Raw genomic sequence first — 20,765 nt, 5'->3', positions numbered from 1 at the left:
TGTTATCATAAGGTAATCAATTCTATAGATTCTATCAATTCTATTGTGCATTTTTGTTATTGCCCAGTTTTATGTATCCATGAGTCTAATATTGCAAATAATTCATGACATTGTTCATGACATTCCTGTTTATTTATCTTAAAGAATATTTGCTATATTTATATGTATATGTAATGTTGCATAGGGAATATAGACACTGATATACAATATAATGCAGTATCTTAAAATGGAAATAACTGAAATCTCACTCACAAAAGTGAAAAGCACTTCATCATATGGATTTCATGCAATACCATTAAGACAGTCACATGCATTGAAAAAAATTATATTTTCTAATGATGAAGAATGAGCAACATGCATCCTATTTGGGACTTGAAGCCACTGTCTCAGCAGGTGATAGCATCATTATATCATATGATCGATCATGTACCAGCATCTTTATGGGGTGGGAGTTGAGCAGCCAAATTACTTCAGTGTGAGATAAGGTGGATCTTTACATTAGGGACTTTTTTCCCATGGGACTTAATGACCATCTGGGTCTTTAGCATTATATTTGAGCAATTGTATGTGAGTCATTATATGTAAGTAACCTGAAACATTGCCTGTGTGGTTAGTGGTGCATTAACATCCAGGTATAGTCCCAGGTCAGCTGGTGAAATCTAATCCCATGAAGTGGACATAGATGATGCTCGAGATGTTGGGGAAGGCATCTGTCTGACTTTAGATATAGGGGCAGTAGGAAATCGGATTGTTGCTGGAAGTTTTAGTTGTCTTGTTTTCTTTGACGGCATAATCGGACGAATGAGTAGAAATCCCAATTTGAAATGGACCAGAGGAGTGTTTTGGGGGAAGCAACTCAGGAAATGACTGCATTGGTAGGTAAAGCATTACCCAGGAAGGGACAACATTCTTTAGATAGGTATCTTCACATCGTCGACACAGTTGACTATGGTAAGTATCTATTAGAATATTATCCGCTTGCAAGGACGGTATAACACACAGGTACTGGGCTCCGTCTTCTGCCGAATGACCCTTATAGAGGAGCTGACCAAGCAAGTGAGGAGAGTCCCCTATGAAACCACCAGACTCCAGAAAAACAAGATGGCTGGGTTGTTGTTACAGCCACCATCTGGGGCAAGCAATGGGCATGTCAGGATAGGAGACACAGGAGTACAGGGACTCACCAATCCAGCTGCCCAGGCTCCAGAGATGGGATTTTACAAGCAGGAGAGCCACTCTGGACATCTGGCAACCAAGCTACTTTGTTCACTGACCCGCGGCAAAGACAAAGACCGCGACCCCTGAGTGTGCGGCAGCCAGCGCAATCACCGGCAGTTCTGTAGGTTCAGGGGTGCTCCGGCCAAGTCAACAGAGGCTGTGGTATCCCAAATGAATCCATATATACCAAAACATTCCTATAAAGTTTTAATTGCAATTTATCAGAGTGTCTAAAAAATAACAATCTCTATAGCAATTGCTGATGGGTTTCATGGGATCCATGTCATCAAAAGGGTAAGTTTCTGCTTTTTATATTTCTTTGGACACTGACTTTACTGACAATTTAGGTGCTACAGACCAAAAAAACAATGTTTACCTTTAAATATAGAGCACAAGTGAGATTTAACTTATTTTTATTTAAAGATACTGCATTTTTTGGTATTATAGTGTATATTTTCCCTATGCAACATTAAAGTTACATATATCTATAGCAAATATTTTTTAAGATAAATAAACAGGAATTATTTTACAATTTTGATAATATTGAACTGTACAACAATAGCATGAATTCATTGCAATATACACATATGGATACCTAAAACTGGGCAAAAACACAAATGTACAATAAAATTGATTACCTTATGATTAGAATATTACTTTTATTAGGTACTTTAGTATTGGGTGCTGTAGTTTAGTGGATTTAAAAAGTAACTAATTTAAAATTAATAAACCAAGTTAATTTACTTAGTCAACTCGATGCTAAAATCACTAAACCAGAAAAAATGTGCATTGATTAGAGAATATCATATTATTGTAGTCAAGCATTTTATTCCAAAATTTTCACCTTCGGCATTCCCGCATATATTGAATGAAATTAGCCATGGACTTTCCACATATTAAGCATGCACCGGTTTCCCCATGGACTATGTCTCTTTACTGATGTAGATTGATGTAAGCTCTATGGAGTGTGCAAAACTGTTTGCTGTTGTCTGCTTACCACTTTTTGAACAGGGTATGCTAGTGGTAGTATTTGGGAGGAGGTGTTGATATGCGGGGGCATATCTACACATTGGCCAGTATGGCAGTCCCCAGGGGCACTGGCCAAGGAGGGGGGCATCCACGGCCAGGTGGTAGATACACACCTGCTCATGTACACATCCACTGGCAGTGGCGGATTCAGGGGGGAGACACCCAGGCATGTCCCCCCCTGTCATTTAGGAGGTTTTTTTTTTAATTATTTTTCTTTGCCGCATGACAGGTCTTCTCTTCACAAATAAAAACTTCATCTCAGGGTGCCGGCAGATGCACACTTCGACAAGCTGCATGGCCAGTGGAGGGCTGGCAGCAGTAGTTCTGGTTGTTTAAGTACAGGAAAAAAATAAGTAGAGTTCCATTGTTCTTAATACAACCAGCACTGTGCTCTGGGAACCAGTCCTGGTTCTGGATTTATAGGTTAAAAATTGCATAGGGTTCCCTTGTAAGATCCAGAACCTGAACTGGACCCTTTCTAGTGGGGGACTGATGCCACAGCCAGGAAAGCCCTATAACCAGGCCCCCCCAACCACAGTATCAGCCTTGACCACTTGTCAGCCCATGCCAGGGATCCCTGGGGAGTTGGGGACCCCCACAATAAAGGGGTCCCACTCTCCAGGGCACCCCTAGCCTAGGTTGATATCTGAGTGTTCATTGGCTGAGAGAGGTCAGTCCCAGTCTCTCAGCCAATGAACGGCTCCTCCATTGAAGTCAATCGTGGGAACTGCACAATAAACTTTAGTTACACTGTGGCTCTCTATTGACTTCAATGAAGGAGCCGTTCAAAGGCTGAGAGAGGCAGGGGCTCACCTCTATCAGCCAATGAATGCTCAGATATGGCTCTACAAAGACTAGAGCTGTCTCTGAGCTCTTCATTTGTGAGAAAACCATCCTGGTTGTTATCAGTTGCGTGGTTCGCATTTTCATTTTTTTTTATTTTAAGAAGACCTTGGATGCCTACTTTGGAACTAAGAGGACAGAAGAACGCATAGGAGAAGGTGAGTATGTTTTTTTCCCCACAGGTACCGTATGGAAATTCAACTGGACAAGAGGATCGATGTTATAGGGATACATATGTGAGTATGAGTACATGTGTGTATGCATGTGTGAGTGCATGTATGTTTAATAAAATTATACTGTGTACGGTGTGTTTTTTTTTCAATATTGCTTTTGCTGCGAAACTACAGGTACCAGTGGGCCCTTAATGCCCCACATGCTGGTACTTGTGGTTCTCCAAGTACCAGCATGTGGGGAATGCTTGCTGGAACCTGCAGTTCCACAGCAAAAGACAATATTTAAAACTATATAAAATGCACTACACCTACACTATCAACCCACCACCCACCACCCAGGGGTGGAGGTGATAGCCCCGGGCTATCAACCTAGGCTAGGGGTGTCCTGGATAGGGGGTCCCCTCTATTGGGGGTCCCCCAACTCCCCAGAGATCCCTGGCCTGGGTTGACTAATGGTCAGGGCTGATGCTGCAGCTTGGGGGCCCATGCAATGGGCTTCCCTGGCTGTGGCATCAGTTCCCCACTAGAAAGGGTCCGATGCTGATTTTGGATCTTACAGGGGAACACTATGCAATTTTGCCCCTGTAAATCCAGAACCAGAACTGGTTCCCAGAGCCCAATGCTGGTTGGACTAAGTACAGTGGAACCCTATGCAATTTTTTCCCTGTACTTAGACAACTAGGACTGGTTATGAAAATTCCGGAGCTGGTTCTGTTTTGGGGGGACCCCACATAATTTTTTTTCTAAATTCAACTATTTATAAGCTTGTTACAGTAAGATACATGCATGCACTGTCTGTATGTATCTGTGTGAAAACTAACTGCTTATTCTGAAAGTGAAAGCATGAAGCAGTTCTATGCAGTCAGGGATTTGCAGTTCGGTTTGAAGTGGGATTTGCTGCTTGATTTATACATGAACATGTTATATCGAAAAGTAAATCTCTGCTCCAAACCAAACCAAATCGAATTTGATTTGAGAATTGCTTCTCAAATTGAATGTTAGTAAATGAGGGATTTGAAGAGGGATTTGAACTTTTGATTTGAGTCAGTTTGAGGTGAGCTAAATCGTACTACAAAACAAAAGTCAAATCGACCCTTAGTAAATTTACACCATAGTGATTATTACACAGCAGGTCCACTTTGCCAAGACATGTTTCACAACATTAGCTTTCTCATGCAACAAAAAAACAGTTTGACAGGGACCAAGAGACTGCATTTATTAATGTGTATATGCCATGTGATCTGATCATAGACTACTCACACAAACACCAGCAAATGCAAACAAACTGGTAATGCTTTGTAACTCTGTATTTAAAAGCAGGTACTACATAGAGAAAGATGTATACAACATCTCTGAATAAGATTAACAAATGATTGTGATTGCTAACTTGTCTATAAGAGCATATACAAAAAGAAGTGAATCATCCGCACAGAAGTATTTCATTATACCACAGATCCTTCCCTTTCACACATAATTCCAAAAACAATAGCTGATATCATTAAAAGAGGTGCACCCTGGAATAAACCAACAGTGCAGACACAGAAAGAAAAATACATTCCTTTGTGGGGCACTTGCAGATCTGTGTATGCAATTTAACAGTAAATCAAAAATAAGATCAGGGAAAATGATTTATATAATTAAAATATAACTATTATTATTCCTAACTAAAATTTTAAGTAACGAAATATAAAGAAAAAATATATTAATAAAATAGTGCAACCACTGTTTATTGTCTGTATTAATGCGTCTGTCTGTATCTCAATATCATGTAGCTCAATGGCTTCTGGTCTATTTGTCAGACAGGTGTCTGTAGACTAAGGGACATATCGTAGTAAATACACTCAACAGTAGGTCAATGTCTGATATTGCAGTTCTAAAGGTAATATGTCATTTGTGTTCTGTGTATATAATAAACAATAGAGTGTCACCAGTACTGCTGGGCTTAAATGGTAGTATCACAGAGAGTTAAAGGATATAATGGATACACTTCATTAGCATGGTTCTAACTGACACACTACAGGGAAATGGAATTGCCAAACTATTGCAACTTGTTACCAAACCCCTTCCAGATGACCTAATGATTCATCTAGTGTCTCCACGTCTGACTGAAGACAAAGATCTCCAATGTGAAAAGGTTAATATGCAAGCCAGGTACTGCTGCTCTGCCTGAGCTGTTAAGTCAAGTTCAGCATTAATCCCCCTAATGTTGTGTCAGTGAACTCCTTTTAATGTAATGATCATGACACACAGTGTCTATTTGTTCCTATCTCAGGTTTATAATCACGTGTGCGGGGAAAGGGGTACATACTTGTGTTACGGCTTAATGTGTAGCCAATACAAAGTAACATATTCACTTGGTACTCCCTATATGGATAGGAACAGTGGACTCGATATATGAGTAAGATTAGACAATAATATCTATAATAGTTCCATTATAGCTAAGCTGCTTGGTATGTGTCACTTTTTTTCTTCTTTGGCATTTTAGGTCTAAAGCTGGGTACACACTGACAGATATATCTGTCCAATCTGTCTGGTGGAAAGGAAAATCTGATCTGTCTTCCTGGGTTTTGGAGCAAATTTCTATTGGTATTTGCTCCCATACATACCCAGATTTTCCTTCCCACCAGACAGATTGGACAGATATATCTGTCAGTGTGTACCCAGCTTTACAGTTTTCAAAACACTGCACCCCCTTTAATATACATAAGAATTTGTGATGAACACTAAGGGGTCAAATCTAATTAGTATAATACTAACAGTGTTCGACTTATGCAAGGATCCATTATTCTAGTTTTCCATTTTCCATTAATTTTAAAGCTCTAAATAAGTAGCAGTTTGTTGTTTCCCATAATTGGAGAAATATAAAATAATTTTCCCCCTTAACACTTATTTGGTAGTCTGCCAAAACAGGGCTGGGTCAGTTTCGACATGGGAGAGATTATTGAGCCTATATTCCTTTTAGGCAGATTCCAATTTATTACAGAAACTTCTGGAGTGTGAGAGGTGAAATGGGAATCTCCATAACCTAAATGGTCCTTTATCAACAATTATTCAGAGCTAAAACCAGACCAGAGTGTGGTCAGAGAGGAATATAGTCTAAATAAAAGATTCAGGGCTCTACTCAGCAAGAGTGACAATGTTGCTCCAAATATTATTGGGCAACATTGTCACAAATTTTGATTCATTATCAAAAAATATTGACAGCTACTGTATCCAGCAATTTTTTAAGCAGGGATAGCGGTTGCGTTAACACACTACCCCTGCGAATTTAGAAAACAAAACCTTCTTTTTCCTCTTCTGCTGCTCAGTCATGCACTTACTAAAGATTATGAATAGTCTCCTTCCATGCAGTGTGGTGATCGCTGAGTGTAAGTCCAGCTCCAGCCTGCCCAAACTGTCTAAATTGATTTAAATGTGTAGGAAGGCTTTAAATTAGTATGTATACAATTATATTTACATGCTTTTAAATTAAAAATGTATATATAAATGTATTGTGATATATCTGGAGTAATTAACACAGTAGAGAGGTCAGTGTTGCATTAAGGTGCATAATAAAGCTCTACACAGAGCTTTGCAGGTTAAAATGAAAATAGATGGTGCTTTACTGTCAACATTTCAGGAACAAAATAATAAACAACCTAGCCCCTCATGTAGGGCACTACTTCACTGCTTGAACCCTGACTATAACGGGCAGCTAGTCTGCAAATGTAACACAGGGCCTGATTCAGAGCCGGACGCTCTGACAGAGCGCTCGCTTTGAATCAGGGCCAGCCTTCTGTTTTTTTAAAGCGGACTCCTGGCTGCTTGCATAGCTGTGGGTGACCACCCACAGCTATAGCGAGCGGCCAGGAAGATGGTCGCGATGGTGAAGACCATCGCGACCATCGGGCTTGCGAGGTGACCCTTGTGGTAGGGTCTCGTTGCCGCAAGCCCTAGAGTGCTTTCGACTCAAACAGAGCCGAAAGCACTCCCACTGACATCACTTGTGATGTCAGTGGGGCCGGCCCCAGACGGTAGGCGTTCCCATGGGAATGCCTCAGTTTGGGCAGCCACTCCCCTGGCCCTCACTCAACATCGACAGCATGCCCCCTTTGGTACTAAACCCGGAGCAACAGTTTGCCCATCGCTATTCGGGTCTCGCACATGTGCACGACGGAGCCAGCTCCATTGTGCGCATGTGCATTGGGCCACCATCGACCCGCTTGTGAGCGCATCTGAATCAGGCCCACAGTCTCTTGTAGTCCCAATCCTGTATCTTACAGGTATAAACACAGCCTCTTGGTCTTCACACTAAGGACCTCATTCAGAACCACTCGCAAAAAGTGAGCGCTTGCTCTGAATGAGGGCAGCCGCATTTTTTTTAAGCCGTCCTCCTGGCTGCTCGCTAAGCTGTGGGTGACCACGCACAGCTTTTGTGAGTGGCCAGGAGATGGTCGCGATGGTCATGACCATCGGGCTTGTGACGAGACCCTTGTCTAATAGAGGCAGAAGCTCACTACTGACATCACTGATGAGGTCAGTAGGGCCACCCACAAATGGCAGGTGTTCAGCCACCCCCGCACCCTGACTAAACAAAATGGGGCGAGCTGTTGATCAACATCAACAGCCGCCCCGTTTGTATCGAGCCCCGGAGCAAGTGAATTTCTCACTCACTACAGGGCTTGCGCATGCGCATTGCGCACGCCATGCATGTGCAATGCACAACCATTGACCCGCTTGTGAGCGCATAGCGCTTGCGAGCAGGTCTGAATCAGGCCCTAAGTCTCTCTTGTGGTTATCCCTGCCTGGCTTGCAGGTCTGGACACTGGCCTCTTGGCCTGACTTCCACAAAATCACACAAACAGCCCCAATGATTTGCGGTTCTCCCTGCCTGAATGCAGGTCTGGACACTGGCCAAGCCTGGCCCCCATTGGCCTACAGGCACACTGGGCTCTTTAGCTACCTCAGTCTTCCTTAGACTGATTCCACTTGCAGCCTCACTGGTCTGCCTCAGTCCTCCTTGGACTGAGGACCTCATTCAGAGTCTCTCGCTAGCGCTGCACGCTCGCAAGCGGCCTGATGGTTTGTGTACGTGTATGCTTCATTCTGTGTGTCCACAAACTACTCTGTGCGATCGCAGGCCGCTTGCTCACACAGCAAAGACAGCCCAGTGAAATGAGTGACAGGAGAGGCCATTTGTGGGTGGTAACAGGGGCAGGGAACTAATAACGGGGGAGTGGAGGTGCGAACGCAGGCATGCCTGAGTGTTTCAATGCCATTTTAGAGGTGTGCATAATTAACACACAGCGTCATAGTATACGTCACATGCTTGTTTTTTACACTGAAGTCCTCGCAGTGCTTGTGGTAGAGTAAGGCAACCACAAGCGCTGCGATCGCTTCAGAATGTCCTCGATGTACCAATGTTTTAATACACTTCCTGGAGATGACGTGTGCTGGTGGGCGGCTCTGCCTGTGCGATTGGGTGTACGCTGGCTGCTCGCTAAGACATGGTGGGCGTGCTTATGCCTTGGCGAGTGATCGCTTCCCGTGGCGTCACTTTGACAAATTTGTATATGCTGGGGGTGAGCATTCGCATCTAGCGAGAGGCTCTGAATGAGGTCCTGAATCCACTGGGCAGGATCTAGGTGTGGTCAAACTTTGTTTTTCTACTGTATGTGGGTGGATACATCCAGCCCCACAAAGAATATATGGCTCACATCACCACCTAGCATATTTCCACAGTATATATAAATTTAATAAGTAAAACCACATAAATATAATTGATTACAGACTAATATGAAGTCTATGTACACATTTCAATAAATTTGACAGTTTTGGAAGGCTGGAGCTGGACTTACACTCGATGGTCACTACACTGCACAGGAGACAGTGGAGTGTCAAAATACTACAGGAACTTATGAAAAAATTTCCCTCTGTCCCTGCAGTGTTCTGGATACTTAAGGATTTGCTTCATGTATCACCATTCTGAGATGGGATTTTATAAAGTAAAAATTTTTCAAGTAATTTAATGCTTTTTGCTTTGCTGAATAGCACAAAGCATCAAAGCACAGTAGAGAGCAATGGCTTGCTGCTTACAGTGCGATACTATGCAACATGCACATTAATGGATAGGATAATTGCATTGTCTTCTCCATTAACCCATTGCTGAATAGTGGAAATACTTAAAAATTGTGTAAACGATCGCTGCCGCATTTTTTTAAGTAAAAAATCAGATTCTACTTAACATTTAACTAGCACCTTTTAGAAGATAATAGCTAGAAGCTGCAGTACCAGAATAAGGTCCACACGGGCCTGGAGCTGAAATTTATGAAGGGCCTATAGTGTGCTGATGCCGGAGGCATGACCAACATGATGGGGGTGTGACTACTGATGTGGAGGTGTGACCCATGCTGTGGGGATATGGTCAAAACACCCACACATATAATCATAGGTGCCAAACAGAGGGGGGCAAGGAGGTGGCTGCGGACAATCAAGGGCTGTGCAATATAGTAAATGGCTGCACAGCCCTTGCACTGCACAGAAGAGGTGTAATGTGCAGTCTTTAAGTTAATAGACTGCACATTACATCTCTTCCTCCATGCAGTGCAGTGGCTGTGCAGCCTATTACCATAATGCACAGCCCCTGCCTTCTGCTCAACCATGGTCCTCCTCCCTGGTGGTCCTGCCCTCCCCTTCCATGGTGCCCACCACCTCCCCCTTGCTACCAACCTGCCTACACCAACAGACAGGTAAGGTTTGAAGGAGGGGAATGGGGGGCCACTGATCTTAAATTATAAATTCCCCCCAATTTAAAATCATTCTGACACCCCTGTATATAATATATATATGCACGCGCACACGCAAAAAAATAAATAAACAGATAAAGTAGATAAGTGTTTAATCATTTAACAGGCTAATATTTTTTTCCAAAAATGTCCCCAAAATAGTGAAATATTTTTGTATGATCTAATTATGTAAATAGCAACTATTTAAACCTGATTCAGTATATTTTTAACAAAAAATGCAAAATCAAGTTTAAATAGATATTTACGTAATGTGACATTTTTTTCTTTTAAAAAAATAAAGTTTTATGCTTTAAAAAAAAACTCAACTGTATTAGAGGTGGGGAAGGAGTGTAGAACAGGCGTGACAGTGTAAGGGGGGAACGGGATTAAGCAGCAGGAATGGTACTGTGGCAAAATGGGGGGGGTGGCAGGACAGAGTAGAGAGTGGAATGGGGGGCAGAGATAAATTCTGTATATATAAGTACACACAATATATATGTATATATATATATATATATATATATATATATTGTGATAAGACCGGCATAGGGGTCCCTCTCCTGGGGTAGACGCACTCCCTCTTTTCCACACACAGCAGCAGGGAAACAGCACACCAGTCCAGGGTTCTCGTACAAGCTGGTCAGAACCAGTCCTTATTGTGCCAAAATACATGAACATAAACAAAACATAAACATATGTTCTAGCCCGGCTGGGCACTAGCTGCACAGAGGATTCCCTCTCTATAATAGTATTAGGGCCTATTGCCCTCACCATCAACAAATCACGTGCACAGTACTTACAAGGATTATAACCAAGTGTCTCTGAACAGGCAAGTCTGCCTGCTCTCCCAGGTGTCAGACACTCAGCCACAAACAAACCAAGCTTATATTAGCCATGTCCAGGTGCAAGCCTTTAGGAGCCTGCTGTTAGGCTGAAATACCCAAAATCTGGAGTGGCCTGTAGATGGAGCCCTCCCTCTCCTCACATCCACACCCCCAGGACCCAATCTGGCTTTTATCAAAAGCAGACACTCTGGTCTGTTAACACAAAAGACTTCTCCTGGCGGTTTTAGAACACATAGGCCAAAAATCTAGGACAAATGTATCTGCCATTGACCACTTTACCAGTGCTTCTATCACATATCCCCCCCTTTATTTCGACCTGTGGGGTGGAACAACTGCAACCCCAAAACAATACACATGCGACAAAGCATCTGCATTGGACAGCTGGCTTCCTGGCCTGTGTTCTACCAAAAACATAAAGTTTTGCAATGCCAAGAACCACCTCATTATTCTCCCATTGCACTCTGTGTTCTCTGATATCCACTTAAAAGGGGCATGGTCAGTGATCAGCCTGAATTTCCTTCCCATCAACTAGTACCTGAGAGTTTCTAATGCCCATTTTATGGTGAACGCCTCCTTCTCAACTGTAGCATAGTTTCTCTCATGTACATTTAATTTCCTACTTAAGTAAAAAATAGGGTGTTCTTCACCTTCCTTACTCTGGGATAGAACCACCCCTATAACTACTTCTGATGCATCAGTTTGCACCACAAACTCCTTTGTCAAAATCAGGAGTCACCAGAACTGGTTGGGTACACAATGCTGTTTTTAACACCTGAAAAGCCTTCTCTGCTTCAGAACTCCACTCCACCATGACTTTCTGTTTGCCTTTGGTAAGGTCAGTCAGTGGGACTGCAATGGTGGCAAAATTGGGTATAAACCTCCTATAATACCCAGTAATCCCTAAGAAGGATCTCACCTGCTTCTATTAAGATGTCTTGGCCAGCTTTGTATTGCCTCCATTTTATTAAGCTGTGGCCTTATCAGACCTCTGCCAATGGTGTATCCAAGATATTTCACCTCTTCCATCCCTAGACAACATTTTTTTGTGTTGGCTGTCAAACCTGCCTTATAGATGGAGTCCAACACTGCTTGTACTCTGGGCAAGTGATATTGCCAATCAGGAATATGAATGATGACATCATCTAGATAAGCAGCAGCATACTGTCTATGGGGCCTTAGAATCCTATCCATCATTCTTTGAAAAATAGCAGGTGCCCCATGTAACCCAAAGGGCAACATCTTGTATTGAAACAATTTATATTGATAATGTGATAGCGCACCTGAAAATATGTAGCTGCTTCTATGCTTTCTATTAAAAAATAGGAAGAATATTTGTATGGTATGAGAAGCACTTGCAAAGCAAAAAATGGTGTATGTCTGTGTGTTGTCTTGTGGCAGTTAAATGGGTGAGAAATGCCAGCAGATCCACTTTAAACAAGCACAATAAAATCAAACAATGAAAATAAAAATAGAAATGAATATAAATAAATAAATTGATAATAAAAAATAAATAAAAAATAAATAAAATAAATAAAAATACAAAATGTCAATATGACTGAAAATAAATGAAAATTAAACTAATGAATAAAAGATATAAATGAACAGTGCAATCAATGTTTATAGTCTTTTTCGGTGGTGATGGGTGCCCACTGCTGAAGTGCAATGCATGCGGGTGACTGTCCCTATGTTACCCTGAGACACAGAGTTTAGCCTGGATTGTCCTTCGATGCTGGTACAGACCTAGGCGCTCAGTGATGTGTGGACACTGCACTATGTCTTTAGTGCGCGGATGGTAACTTGCTCTGGCTTACTCCCATTTTGGATGCGGGGATAGCAGCTTGGTCCTGGCCTGCTTTGGTCTCTATCTTGCCTTCAGCGTGCTTTCTGGCTGATGACTCTATTCAAGTAAGGGCCGTTGGCTTTGTCAGTAGTAAGGGCTCCAACGCATTTCATCCATGTGACAGACTTTGTCAAGGAAGCCGGGCTGTCAGTAATTGTTCCAATTTGTACTCTGGTGTTTGCACTAATTGGTTAATGATAATTGTTGCACCTGTGCCAACTAATAAACTGATTTTTAGTCTTTATTAAAAAAAAAACTTTAAAAGTGCAAGCCCAACCTTTCAGGCTATGTAGACTGCTACCTACAATCACTTGTAACAAAGCATGCATTGCACTTCAGCAGCGGGCACCCATCACCCCCAAAGAAGAGGAGTATAAACATTGATTGCACTGTTCATTTATTTCTTTTATTCATTAGTTTCATTTTCATTTATTTTCACTCATATTGACATTTTGTATTTTTATTTATTTTATTTCTTTTTTATTATTTATTTTTTATTTTCAATTTATTTATTTATATTCATTTATATTTTTATTGTTTGATTTTATTTTGCTTGTTTAAAGTGGATCTGCAGGCATTTCTCACCCATTTAACTGCCGCAAGACAACACACAGACATACACCATTTTTTGTTTTGTATTGAAACAACCCTTCTGGTGCCAAAAAAGCTGTCTTTTCTATGGCATTCTCAGTTAATGGCACATGCCAATACCTTTTGGTTAAGTCAAGAGTGGTTAAATACCTGGCTGTTCCTAGTCTTTCAATTAGTTCATCTACCCTAGGCATTGGGTAGGCATCGAACTATGACACACTGTTCAATTTCTGGAAGTCATTGCAGAAATGCACTCTCCCATCAGGCTTTGGAATAAGCCTGATGGGGCTTGACCACTGAATATATGACTCTTCAATTACACCCAATTCTAACATTTTTTAAATTTCTTTAGATACAGACTCCCTTTGGGTTTCTGGTAACCTATAAGGTTTTAGGTTAACCTTAACCCCTGGGTGAGTGATTATGTTATGCTTAATGACCGTGGTTTTACCAGTTATGTCAGAAAACAGCACCCTGTTTCTGATAAGAAATTCCTTGACTTCCTGCTGTTGAACTGCTGACAGGGTTATTGCTACTGTCACTTCAGGAACCAAGGGCCCTGCGTTGACTGGAGGGGCTCGGACAGCTGACAGAGCTGCTCTATCCTTCCAGGGTTTTATAAGATTTACGTGGCATATCTGTTCTGACTTTATTTTCCTTGGCTGGTGAGCTTTATAATTAACCTGCCCCACTTTTTCTAAAATTTCAAAGGCCCTTGCCATTCAGCCCGAAGTTTACTTTCTACTATGGGAACCATTACCAACACTCTGTCCCCATGAGCAAAGACGTGTAACTGAGCATTGCAGTTGTATACCCTCTGCTGTGCCTGTTTGGCCTGTTCCAAGTGTTCTCTCACTATCGGCACCATAGCAGCAATTCTTTCTTGCATTTGGGAAATATGTTCAATAACAGTTTTATATGGACTGGGTTGCCCCTCCCATGTCTTTTTGGCAATGTCTTGTAACCCCCTTGGGTGTCTCCCATACAGCAAAATGAAAGGTGAAAACTCGGTGGAGGATTGAGAAACTTCTCTTATGGCTAACAACAAATAAGGCAACAAGTAATCCCAATCTCTACCATCTTTGTCGAGTACTTTTCTTAGCATATGTTTTAATGTCTTGTCAAACCTCTCCACCAGTCTGGGGGTGATAGGCCGAGGTTCTTAACTGTTCAATTTTGAACAGGCAGCATTACTCTTTCATGACTTTAGACATACTGTAAATGGGGTTCCTTGGTCAGTCAATATTTCCTTAGGTATTCCCAAACTGCTAAAGACATGGACTAACTCTCTAGCAATGGTCTTGGTTGATGTATTGCGCAATGGTATCGCTTCTGGGTACCTGGTAGCATAATCCATTATCACCAGAATATATTGATGGCCCTGGGAAGACTTCATTAAGGGTCCAGCCAAGTCCATAGCTATTTTTTCAAATGGCACCTCAATAATGGGTAATGGGACTAGTGGACTTTTAAAATGTGGTCTTGGAGTATGATACTGATATTCAGGACAGGACGCACAATAGTCAGATACTGCTTTATGGACCCTGGGCCAGAAAATTCTCTGCAAAATTCGCTCAGTGGTTTTCTCTACCCCTAGATGGCCTACCATTATATGACCATGGACCAGATCTAACACTGTTCTTCTGTATGCTTTGGGAACTATTAGTTGTTCCACAATATCTTCCCCTTTCTTAGTCACCTGATACAAAAAATTCTGACATACTGCCATGTGAGGATATTACAAAGGACTATCGGGGTCTATGGGTTTACCATCGATCACTTTGATATTCTCCCTGGCTTTTACCAGAGTAGGATCATTTAACTGCTCCATGGCAAAGACCTCTCTTTTGACCTTTAAATCAGGCAGATGATCACCTGGCTCAACAACACTTCCCACCTCAGTGGAAAGTACATCACTTGGTGAGCTTTTGCCAATCATACTAGAAAAAGGGAACATCTCCGACTCTGAAGAAACTTCCTCTGCTACTACATCAGTAACTTGCTCAAATGGGTCAGGGTGATTTAACTCTGTGCAAAATCGGCTTTCACACCACTTCCACAAGTAAGCAAAGTCTCTCCCCAATATTGCATCATACATTAAGCCATGTACTAAACCCACAGAGACTATTGCGGAACCACATGGTGTTTCAATGTTCACTTCTGCAGTAACATAATACTGAGTCTCTACTCAGTTGCCTTTTACAGTGAGTACACACATGTGCTTATCTGTCTCAGCCTGCCGGTCAGCAGTACAGGCTGGCTGTGCCAAAAAAAACACCCTGCGGTTGACATGAGCAGTATCACATTGCATAGGTTCAGAGTAGGGGTGAGCGGGTTCGGTTTTACTCGGATTTACTCGGGTTCTTATCGCCACTTTACAGCAAATTCGGATTTATTATATTGGCTATCCAAAACACATGATAGGCGATAGCCAATAAAATGCCGTTTAAAGATCCGAGTAAATCCGAGTAAAACCGAACCCGCTCACCCCTAGTTCAGAGGTAAGTGAACTATTAGCCACAATATGGCCAAGACCACCACATCAGAAACTTTGAATCACATTAATATTTAGTCTTTTACGGGGTTGGAACTTTCCTGACCTGGCTGGCCCATCTACAGGTTCCACACCCCCAGTATTGAGTACATTCCACCACACAGCACCCTTCTCCCCTGGAAGTCTTACCAATGGGAGTTTGCTGATGCACTATCAGGGCTCAGTGGGGCAAACTCATCAGCTCCTCAGCCACCAAGTACCTCTCCACCAATTCAACTAACTGGTCTGCGGACATAGGGTCTGTATGGCTCACCCACTTGTGCAGAGTTGCAGGTAATGATCACAGATACCAATCCATCATGACTCTTTCCACAATCTGTGGTCCTGTCAGCAACTCGGGCTGTAGCCATTTGGTGGTTAGATGGACAAGGTCATGCATCTGTGAGCATGGAGGCATTTCTATTTGGAACTCCCAGCAGTGGACTCTTTGGGCACGAACAAATATGGTGACTCCCAAGTGAGTTAGGATCTCCCATTTTAACTTTACATAGTCCTTTGCATCAGCCAGGCACAAATCATAGTAGGCCTTTTGCAGTTCTCCAGACTGGAAGGGTGCCACAAGACTTGCACACTGTTCCTTGGGCCAACTCTCCCTTTCTGCGGTTCTCTCAAATGCTGTGAGATACACCTCCACATCATCACTTGGTGTCATCTTCTGTAAAAAGTGACTGGCGCATATGGAGTGAGTGTGGGTTGGAGGGTTAGTGGAAGCATCTCCCGACTGGGCAACTAGGTGTTGTACCACCTCTTTTATGGCCTGGCAATTTTCCTCAATGGTAACTTGTTGCTGCCTCTGGGCTGCCTCCAAGGCCAACAGTTGCACCTGGGTGGATTCCTGCTGAGCCCTGGCAGCTTCTTACTGAGCCCTGGTAGTTTCCTGCTGAGCAGACATAGCCTGCAGCAAGGCTTTTACAATGTCCTCTATTTTGTCTTTAGTGTTAGGCTGAAAGCAGAACTTGGCCTCCCTGAGCATCTGCTGATGCCAACTACATGTATTTCACCACTTTGTGTCTGTCCCTTTAAATGTTAAAGGAAATATTTTTTTCACTTACTGCAAAATTTAATGTGTGAGTGCCCGCATTCTCCACCAATTGTGATAAGGCCAGGCTAGGGTCCCTCTCCTGGGGTAGACAAACTCCCTCTTTTCCACAGCAACCAGGAAACAGCACACCAGGCCGGGGTTCTCGTACAAGCTGGTTGGAACCAGTCTTTTTTGTGCCAAACTACATAAACATAAACATAAGTCCTAGCCCGGCTGGGCACTAGCTACACAGCAGATTCCCTCTGGCCTATTGCCCTCACCATCAACAAAACATGTGCACAGTACTTACAAGGATTATAACCAAGTGTCTCTGAACAGGCTGGCCTGCCTGCTCTCCCAGGTGTGAGACACTCAGCCACAAACAAACCCAGCTTATATTAGCCATGTCCAGGCACAAGCCCATAGGAGCCTGCTGTCAGGCTGATAGACTGCAACACCTGGAGTGGCCTGTGGATGGAGCCCTCCCTCTCTTCACATCCACAACCCCAGGACCCAATCCAGCTATTATCAAAAGCAGACACTCTGGTCTGTCAGCACAACAGACTTCTCCTGGGGATTTTAGAACACATAGCCCAAAAATCTAGGAAAAACATATCTGCCAGTGACAACTTTACTAGTGCTTCTATCACAATATATATATACAGTCAGGTGCATAAATATTGGGACATTGACAGAATTTTCATATTTTGGCCTCTATACACCACCACAATGGCTTTGAAATGAAACAAACAAGATGTTCTTTAACTTCAGACTTTCAGATTTAATTTGAGGGTAATTACATCCACATCAGGTGAACGGTGTAGGAATTACAACATTTTCTATATGTGCCTCCCACTTTTTAAGGGGCCAAAAGTAAAGGGACAAACTAAACAATCCTAAATCTAACTTTCACTTTTTAATACTTTGTTGGAAATCCTTTGCAGGCAATTACAGCCTGAAGTCTGGAATGCATAGACATCACCAGACACTGGGTTTCATCCCTGGTGATGCTCTGCCAGGCTTCTACTGCAAATGTCTTCAGTTCCTGCTTGTTCTTGGGGCATTTTCCCTTCAGTTTTGTCTTCATCAAGTGAAATGCATGCTCAATTCAGGTCAGGGGATTGACTTGGCCATTGCATAACATTCAACTTTTTAGCCTTAAAAAACTATTTTGTTACTTTTGCAGTTTGCTTTGGGTCATTGTCCATCTGCACTGTGAAGCGCCGTCCAATAAATTCTGAAGCATTTGACTGAATATGAGCATATAATATTGCCCAAAACACTTCAGAATTCACTCTGTTGCTTTTGTCAGCAGTCACATCATCAATAAATACAAGGGAACCAGTTCCATTGGCAGCCATACATGCCTACACCATGACACTACCACCACCATGCTTCACTGATGAGGTTGTATGTTTTGGATCATGAGCAGTACCTTTCTTTCTCTGTATTCTTCTCTTCCCATCACTCTGGTACAAGTTGATCTTTGTCTCATCTGTCCATAGGACGTTGTTCCAGAAATGTAATGGCTTTTTTAGATGTTGTTTGGCAAACTCTAATCTGGTCTTCCTGTTTTTGAGGCTCACCAATGGTTTACATCTTGTGGTGAACCCTCTATATTCACTCTTGTGAAGTCTTCCCTTGATTGTTGACTTTGACACATATACACCTACCTCCTGGAGAGTGTTCTTGATTTGGCCAACTGTTGTGAAGGGGTTTTTCTTCACCAGGGAAATAATTCTTCTGTCATCCACCACAGTTGTTTTCCGTGGTCTTCCGGGTCTTTTGGTGTTGCTGAGCTCTCTGGTGCATTCTTTCTTTTTAAGAATGTTCCAAACAGTTGATTTGGCCACACCTAATGTTTTTGGTATCTCTCTGATGGGTTTGTTTTGATTTTTCAGCCTAATGATGGCTTGCTTCACTGAGTCGACAGCAACTGATTCCAAATGCAAATGTCACACCTAGAATCAACTCCAGACCTTTTACCTGCTTAATTGATAATGAAATAATGAGGGAATAGCCCACACCTGTCCATGAAATAGCTTTTGAGTTGAAAGTCCCATTACTTTTGGCCCCTTAAAAAGTCGGAGGCACATATAGAAACCGTTGTAATTCTTACACTGTTCACCTGATGTGGATGTAATTACCCTCAAATTAAATCTGAAAGTCTGCAGTTAAAGCACATCTTGTTTGTTTCATTTCAAAGCCATTGTGGTGGTCAATAGAAGCCAAAATATGAAAATTATGTCAATGTCCCAATATTTATGCACCTGAATGTATATACATACACACAATTCTGTGGTTGTATGTATATATATATATATATATATAAATACATGCAATAAACAGCGGCACTCACAGGACTTGCAAAGAAGACTCCAGACTCCCAAGGTCAAGTTCAACGTTTCAGTCAAACGACTTTTATCAAGAACCATAGAACAATGAAAAGGTACATACCTATATACCAGCATACATCCCATAGTGACAAAACGTGTAGCCTGCCCAGCGACTCCCGCCGGATGAAATGACGTCATCAAAGCGGGACCCGCCTCCTCTTGATGATGCGGCCATCAGACGCATTGTTGCCATAGTGATGCTCCACAACAACAGAGCTCACTACATGCAGGCATCAGGCCGATCATGTGACCAGCCCCTCAGCTGACCAGTAAGGTCCGTTTACTGTGTGTCAGACGGGGGTGGTAACAGAGAATATAGCGCATGCAGTGAACGGTAACTAAGGAAACCAATGTAAACAGCGCTGCAAACAAAAACAGCACAATTAGATGCAATGAAATAAACAAACTGCATGCTCCCCTATGTGTTGAAGCGGGTACCTGGGCAGGCTATAATCATGTGTGAAAAACGAAGTGGTGTTACCATGACAATAGGTGCTCATGAACAATAGTGGTGACAATAAAAATATATGAAATAGTGAACATAGTACTCACAATAAAGCAGCAATGAACCTGTGCACACATTTTTACATATACATAAACTGAAAAAACTATAAACTCTGGAAACACCGGGTAAGGATGACAAAGAGATCTGAAATCCATGTACTGTGGAAAGTAATCTACTGACTAAGTAAATCTATGTAGGCTATGCATATGCAAAACATATGGCTCAATAAGTCTAGATGCAAAAAACAAAGAGAAGTTAGAAGTGACCGCTGAAACCATGAGTTCATCAAATGAACACCATGTTAAAAATACTTATGATATACATTGTGGATCTCCCAATGTCAAGGTTTTACTACTATGCCCCATATGACATGTCAAAGAGCAATAGTGAGTCAAAATCAATCAGGTCTTATGAAAAGAATGAATGTCCATACCACACCAGTGGTAGCTATTCAACCTGTGAAGAGAATATATAATTAATCCCTCCAACAAAAATAATAATAAGGTAAAGAAATCTGTATTCAATATGGATAAAGAGAAGAAGACAGAAAAAAGAACAACCTAAGTAAAGAGACAGAAAATATTCGATGGATGGAACAGATGTGAGACGACTAAGGATCTCAGTATGTTACAGCACCAGGTATTCCATGGAGGTCTCCCATCCAAGTACTAACCTGGCCTACACTGCTTAGCTTCCAAGATCTGACGGTATAAGGCGTATCCAGTGTAGTATGACTGTAACAAAAATTTATACAATCCAGATTATTAAATCCTTGATCACTCTGAACCTACCATCTAAGATCATAGGGAAATGAGAAAAGAACAAAACATAGAAAGAAGATAAATAAACAAAGAAAAGAATGAGGAATTGGAAAAAACCGAAACAGATTGTAAAACCATCAAAGAAAGAACATGGGATAATGGGTAATAAATGCCCAGTAAGTGGTTGCAGGGTCAATAGACTCTGACAAATGATGAATGTGGTCT

General features: G+C 42.1%; 1 pseudogene; it reads right to left on the bottom strand.

Annotated features, from left to right (window-relative positions):
* Positions 1–20,403: 20,403 nt before the first annotated feature.
* Positions 20,404–20,521, bottom strand: LOC148503059 (5S ribosomal RNA; annotated as a pseudogene).
* Positions 20,522–20,765: the final 244 nt, after the last annotated feature.

This window comes from Taudactylus pleione, unplaced genomic scaffold (genome assembly GCF_031769625.1).
Source record: "Taudactylus pleione unplaced genomic scaffold, aTauple2 ptg000473l, whole genome shotgun sequence".
NCBI classification, from domain to species: domain Eukaryota; kingdom Metazoa; phylum Chordata; class Amphibia; order Anura; family Myobatrachidae; genus Taudactylus; species Taudactylus pleione.
The sequence above is the reverse complement of the archived record's forward strand: the minus strand, read 5'-3'. Positions and strand labels throughout refer to the sequence as shown.